The sequence below is a fragment of the Gavialis gangeticus genome, unplaced genomic scaffold, assembly GCF_001723915.1.
Source record: "Gavialis gangeticus isolate Ggan-Ray unplaced genomic scaffold, GavGan_comp1, whole genome shotgun sequence".
In the NCBI taxonomy this organism is placed as follows: domain Eukaryota; kingdom Metazoa; phylum Chordata; order Crocodylia; family Gavialidae; genus Gavialis; species Gavialis gangeticus.
Window position 1 is genome coordinate 91,278,006 of NW_017729034.1, and position 6,355 is coordinate 91,284,360.

A 6,355-nucleotide genomic window follows, 5' to 3' on the forward strand; every position below is an offset into this window, starting at 1 on the left:
CTCTCTCTCTCTCTCTCTCTCTCTCTCTCTCTCTCTCTCTCTCTCTCTCTGGGTCATGGAGACTTTTGCAGTTGTTCTTTCTTTGCTGTTCCCCTTAATCAAAAATAAATCTTCTCTCTTGCCCTTTGTTTATGGGAAAGCATATTAGGCAAGTTCTATGAAGCAAAAAAGAATTGCTCTGCTCGTGTGGAGGGGGCTTTGCATTCTTAACTGGAATGCCCTTAAAAATGCCTCTGACTGCTGTTTTTAGACTGCACTCAGCCCTACCAAGCTCTGGTGATACCAGGCCTGAATATGAGTGGTGATGTGGGAAAATGGGGCCTCTTTTAAGGTTTCTGTGTCACTGTCAGAGCATTCAGGCATGTGGAGACACGCCAGTCCTGGTGTGTGCTTTTTTTCTTTTTCTTTTTCTTCTTTTTTTTTTGGTTTTGTTTGTTTGCTTTAACAGCTGCTAATAATTATATTATCCTGCTAAAAAGGTAGTTGTGGGAAATCTTTGACAGCAGTAAAGTGATAGCAAGGCGAAGATGCTGTTCCCCCTCCCCCCAACCCTTTCTCCATGTTAGCTTTCTGATACAAACAGCATTCCTGCCTCATTCCCTTCTGAAGTTAAAAGACTTAAATTCTTTACAAGGAAGGTCATCCTTTCATAGCCAAAAGTCTGTTTGCTTTCGTCTTCCCACTCACTTTCAAATAAAAGCTGAGAGTGTACACCAGCCTGCTGCAACCAGCTCCAAAATTAAGCATAATGAGCTCCAAAAAGGGACTATTAATGCATGTTTCAGGCACAGAATGCTTTCCAGCAACTCTTCCAAGAATGCTCTGAGGATTGTTCTGACGCTGACCTGATCAACAGTTAAAGAGCACCTAATGTACAAACCAGTTACTTATTGTTCAGAGCCTTGCTGTGCTTACTCCAAAGAACACTGTCAAGTACTTCTAACAGTATTAAATATTATTTATTGACCTTCCATTGCTTGTAATAATAACCTTTTAGAGGCTAGAAAATAATGTTTTCTTTTCTCCTGCAGATCTTGTCCTATCAAACATTATATTTCCCCCTTCTGGTGTTTCTAACAGACCTTGAAATTAACATTGCATTTATGCTGGGGATATATAAACACTTGCTTGTGCTCCAGCACCACTATCATCAATCAAAACACCCAAAACACAAGAAATGTAATGTGGATGAACTCCCCTTCCATTCTGGAGATAATGGGACAGATTCTGCGTTAAGATTTAAGTGTGGTCAAAAGCTGTTACATGTGTGTTACAGTGGCAGAATTTGACTCAAAAGTTAGACCAGTGATTGTGGCTGCAAAGCTAGAAGGATTTTTTTTTTAAATACATCCGTGTAAACGTTGGCCACTGGGAGATATTTATTGCCCAGTGGCAGAATACTTAAAAATAAAAGCAGGTATCTACTAAGTCCGTCCAAAATTTAAAGAAACTTGAAACTGGACAAGATTTGGGGTCAAAACTAAACAGTAACATTCCTATGCACCCTGAATAAATCCAACCTCATGAGAAATAATCTAGGCTCAAAGTGAAATATGAAATATGGCTTTGTCAGACTGTCTTATAGTTAATGAAATGACAATTATTCCACTTACATTAGCAATTACCAATAAAAGAATTTATGATTTACTTTGAACAGTTTTATTCACTGAAACATAACATTTCAATAAAACTGTTATATTACTATTAAAGGCTTATTGCACTGAAAACCCAAGTAAAAACTCAGCATGTTTCAGGGTCACATTAGCTACCAGCAAGTAGGTAATATTACTTCAGTGCTATTTAAAAGGTCCCCCTTCTTACCAGGATCTTTTCTTCCCCCATGAAAACACAAATGTGAGAAATGAGCTGAAATGTAAACACTTTGAGGCATGTAGAGAAGAGATACACCAGAGGCAGAAATTCACATTTGAGGAAAGCATAGTAATATAGGCTTGCACAAGTATTCTGAGTTCTAAGGAGGGGTTTTCCATAGCTTGTAGCTAACTGCTCATGCATGGAAAGGCTGACATTGCAAAAATGCTGGTGTGGGGGAAGGGAGAGAGGAATGGGAAGGAAAGCAAGAGGGAGAAAGAATCCTGCATGCTGCTTTTTGCCTATAGATTCCTATTCGAGTTACTGCTTGAGACACTTACCAAGATATTAGGCATAATAGATCTGATAAAATAATCACGCTTGCAAAGCCTGTATGTGTTTAAAGACTGCCAGAACTTCATCTGTATCGTGGGTTCCCACACAGGAAATAATGCTGGATGATTTATAGCATTTTATTGCACCGCTTGGCCATTGCTAACATTTTCTTCATTGAGTCATGACAGAAGCTGCAACTCGAATTTTCACTGTGCATTTTGCCAGCTTTCCTCCCCACCCCTTCTTTTGTCTTTCCTGGGTGAACTTGCACTAAGTTAAAAAGGAGATAAAAGTTTATAGAACCAGATGAGAATGGAGGGGCTAGGCTCCAAACACAGAACCATTGAGCATATTGCCAGACTTTTATCTAGCCTTACAGAAAATAGAGTATCCAGAAAAAAGAAGGGTGATTATAAAGGAGAGTGGCTTAGCCTGTAACTTACACAAAAATTCTTGGCAAGAATTACGGTATTTTTTTTAAACAAACAAAACAATATTTCCTGGTTGGCAGTTCCCAAAGCCCTTCCTTGTTCCATTTTTTGGCACATTGTTGAAAGGTCATGCTGATGTATTTCCAAAACATGGCCATTGAGTAAATCTTCACACATGAAAAAAGAGTCCTCTCTTTTATAAGGTCTGATCTAACTTCTACTACTCCTGAGTGACTTTCAGGGTGTAAAATTAGGGTCAGTATCACAAAGGCGCAAGCTCATGTCAGGTTTATAGGCAGAACTGGTTATGCCACCGAATACTAAGACTGCCCAGCATAACATTGTAAGGTCCTGGTTTCAGTTGTTCAAATTATGTGCAATCAGATCCTCTGAAATGAACTTGGAGCCCCTGGAGGACCTTCCAAGAGGGGCAGATCTAGATTGGCCAATATGGCAATTCCTGAATTGCCTGCACATGCAGACTGGAAAATCAAAAACAAACATGATCAAATTGGGCTACCCTACTGATACGAATATATGGGAGTGCAGTGAAATGCAAAGTATGGATGGAGTACATGCCCGTTTACCAACTCCTTGTTGAGACCTGTATGAAGGAGGACCTCACTGCAGCAATGGAAAGAGCCATCACTTGTGCACGATTCTGGAAAAACACTGAATTCATGACAAGGACACGAGAAGAAGTCACTCAGAAGTTTGCCAGATTCCAATTGTTCAGGCTAAAAATATTCATGCTGGGTTTCTCAGACAGCCATCTCTGAGCATGAGACTAGGAAAAAATACGTTGTTTTGCACATGTTCAAAAATTCTAGTGACCTTTTATTTGAAAACACTAATGCCTCCATGCTTTGGAGCAGGGACTTGAAATTTGCTATTTAAATTAAGGAGGTGCTTTTTGCCATCCATCAAAATCTACCCAAATTTTCCCAACTTAAAAAGCTTTTGAAAAGCTGCAGTTTACCTGCACCCAATAGACTTTAGGGGAAAAAATATTTTTGTTCATGTAATTAAAGCTATTATCATAACTCTTATGTGCCAGGCAGATGAATTAATGTTGCATAGGCAACCTTAATTTTAGCATTTCCTAACTTTTGACTTTTCAGTTTTAATCATGGTCTTTTAAAGTAGTTTGTGTGTGTTTTTGTGTGTGTTATATATATTTGTGATACAAATAGGAGGGATGGTCTAGAGCAGTGTTTCCCAAATTGCTGTCTGTGGGTCCCATGATCGATGAAGCCATGGTAACTGGTTAGTGAATCTCCCTGGCCCATTCCCTTACAAGTTCACTATTAAGGGTACCAGCTGGTTCACAAGAATTGTTAAGGACTGACGGTAGTTTTTTTGTCAGAAAAGTTTGGGAACTGTAGATCTACAGGACAGAGTACTTGGCAGAGTACTTCAAAAAATGGATGTTCAATTCCTTGACTAACTTCAATTTTTCAAGCATGTCCTTGTGAAAGTCACTGTGCCTCTGTTCTCTATCTATGTTGTGAAATTCACACCATTTCTCCACAGGGGTAAAGGGCTTCAATGTATGTGAGTTATTCAGATGTGATGATGTAAGGACTCACTTCCTTCAAAGTAACTGTAACTGAAGACTGTCTAATGTTAGTCATATTTTATAGGGTATCACAGTAGCACTTAGGAACCCCAGTTATGAACTATGACTATACTAGGCACTGATGGAAGAAGATAGTACTACTAGGCTTCCAAAATACAATTCTGCATCATCAGCATAATTTTTTTAATTAGCCATTGTGATGTGTGTCTTTCTGCACTTTGCAATATTTCTTTTTTTAGGAGTTTTATATTAAAAAAGAAAATGAATGTGAACCAGAAAGCTCTTTCAGATACAGAATTGATGGCCTCCCTCCTTCGGCCTCTTTCGGATGAGAAATGTCATATTAGCTGTCAGCAGTCATGCTGCCAGTGCTTGCATTTACGCAAGGAGTTAAAAGCAAACGCCAGTCTGTTGCCATTAAACTTCTTCTCTGATCCCAGAGAGTTTGCACAGGGCTGAGAGGCTTTGAAAGAAAGGCAGGTTCCTTGTCCCCTTTGACATACAAACATCTCAGGCAAGTTACCGTTTGTTTATTCCACTGCAAACCTCAGAACAAGCTGCAATCCAGGGCTCTTACCTTCCATAACATGACCTTTCAAGTGTATATGTCCCTTCAAACATTTGAGTTCAGTGAGATAGAATTAAAATCATTGACCTTTTATTCTGATCCACCTGATTCCCCCCCTCCCCCCCATTTTATATCCTTTACTTTTAATAACCAAGAAGCACATCTGCAGGTTTTGTCATAAACACTGAAAAAAGCATTAGGGGTTGTGAAGTACCTTGGAAAAATCCAAATTAAAGAACATACTGCAGCAATTTATGTTTAATCTCTGAGTTATTACACAGTGCAGCTGACAGTCTGCATTCGGCAGAACTTGGAGTTTGTTTGGTTCCCTCCTCATCCCAACCCCCTTCCTCTTCACGCCGCCTCCCCCCACCCCCTAGAAACCAGCAGTACAAAAAAAAAAAACTACAGAGGAATTTCTCTCTCCATTGGGGGTCTAATATGTAAAACACACACAAAGGACTAGTTCCTGTTCTGGTCAGGAAACTAAAAAGGGATACATTTCTTAAAAGTATCAAATAACATTGTCAAATAAACAACAACAAAAAGAACCTGGTTTACTGGAATGGCTATGTAGCTTGTTAATTGATGATTTGGAAGATCTTGAGCTTCCTTTCTTCTAGTCAGGCCACTCTGCCAAGAATCTGCTGCACTGTTAAAGTCATCACATTACTGTCATCATTTTCTAAAACGTGCCATTGCCTTTGGTAGTGTTTCAAAAGTATAAAGGAGACAGAGGGAATTTGGGGAGGGGGGGAACATACAAGGATGAATCCTGACTTTCTGCACTTCAGCTGAGAGAAGTTAACCCAAAGAAATGAAAGATGCAGGCACCCAGGCCTGTCTGACAAAGCAAAAGCAAGGGAAAGCAAAAGAAAGAATGATACTACTAAGGGGTGGGGTTCTGTTTTTCTCAGAAACGTGCTGCACTATAGGACTGTGCCTTTTATTTTTGGCGCAAATTGCCATAGCAAATTATATAGCTTATCAGATGTGGTTTGTTAGGCTCAACAAAGAAACCACTGCAAGGACTTGTTTTCCTTGTTGTCTGCACCCAGTTACGAGTTTAGCACAAATCAGATTCCTCATGGTGTACACGAACAAGGTTAAAACTCCAGTGGTCTTGTTTTAACAGTAACTGAATTGAGCCTGATTGGGTTACAAAGCAATTCAGCCCAATTGGGTTGAATCTCTGTCTCTATACCAAAACTACAATGACCTGCATGTTCACATTGATGCACAGAGATTTAATAGCACATTTGTATATGAATGAAAATATATGGACTACATTCACCCATGTTGTAAGCATATGCTTGAATCCAGCTCAAAGTGGGAGGCACACACTTACTCCAAGAAGGAATCTGCCCCCTTGGCTTAAGTAGCAGCTACGGGCACAAAGAGGGTGCAGAATCACAATGGTGTGCTCTCTTCCCCATAGGCTAGCTGTGCTATTGGGGCTCAGCAGCAAATTAGAGGTGGCGCACAAGTTGAGCAGTCATGGAAGGGGCTGTGGACAAATGACACTCTAACACTGGTGCAAAAAACTAAAATAGATTACATGGATGTGAGCCATGCTGGGGTCTAGAGCGGATAGACAAAACAAGCTCTCCTCTGAGTTGCTCACAATAG

At 39.9% G+C, this 6,355-nt stretch overlaps 1 long non-coding RNA gene across 1 annotated transcript in view; it reads right to left on the reverse strand.

Annotated features, from left to right (window-relative positions):
* Nucleotides 1-1,926, reverse strand: part of LOC109304880 — a 94,144-nt gene extending 92,218 nt beyond the window's left edge. The window contains exon 1 of the long non-coding RNA XR_002099502.1: nucleotides 1,822-1,926. This is a non-coding gene — a long non-coding RNA (uncharacterized LOC109304880). The remainder of the gene's footprint in view (nucleotides 1-1,821) is intronic.
* Nucleotides 1,927-6,355: the final 4,429 nt, after the last annotated feature.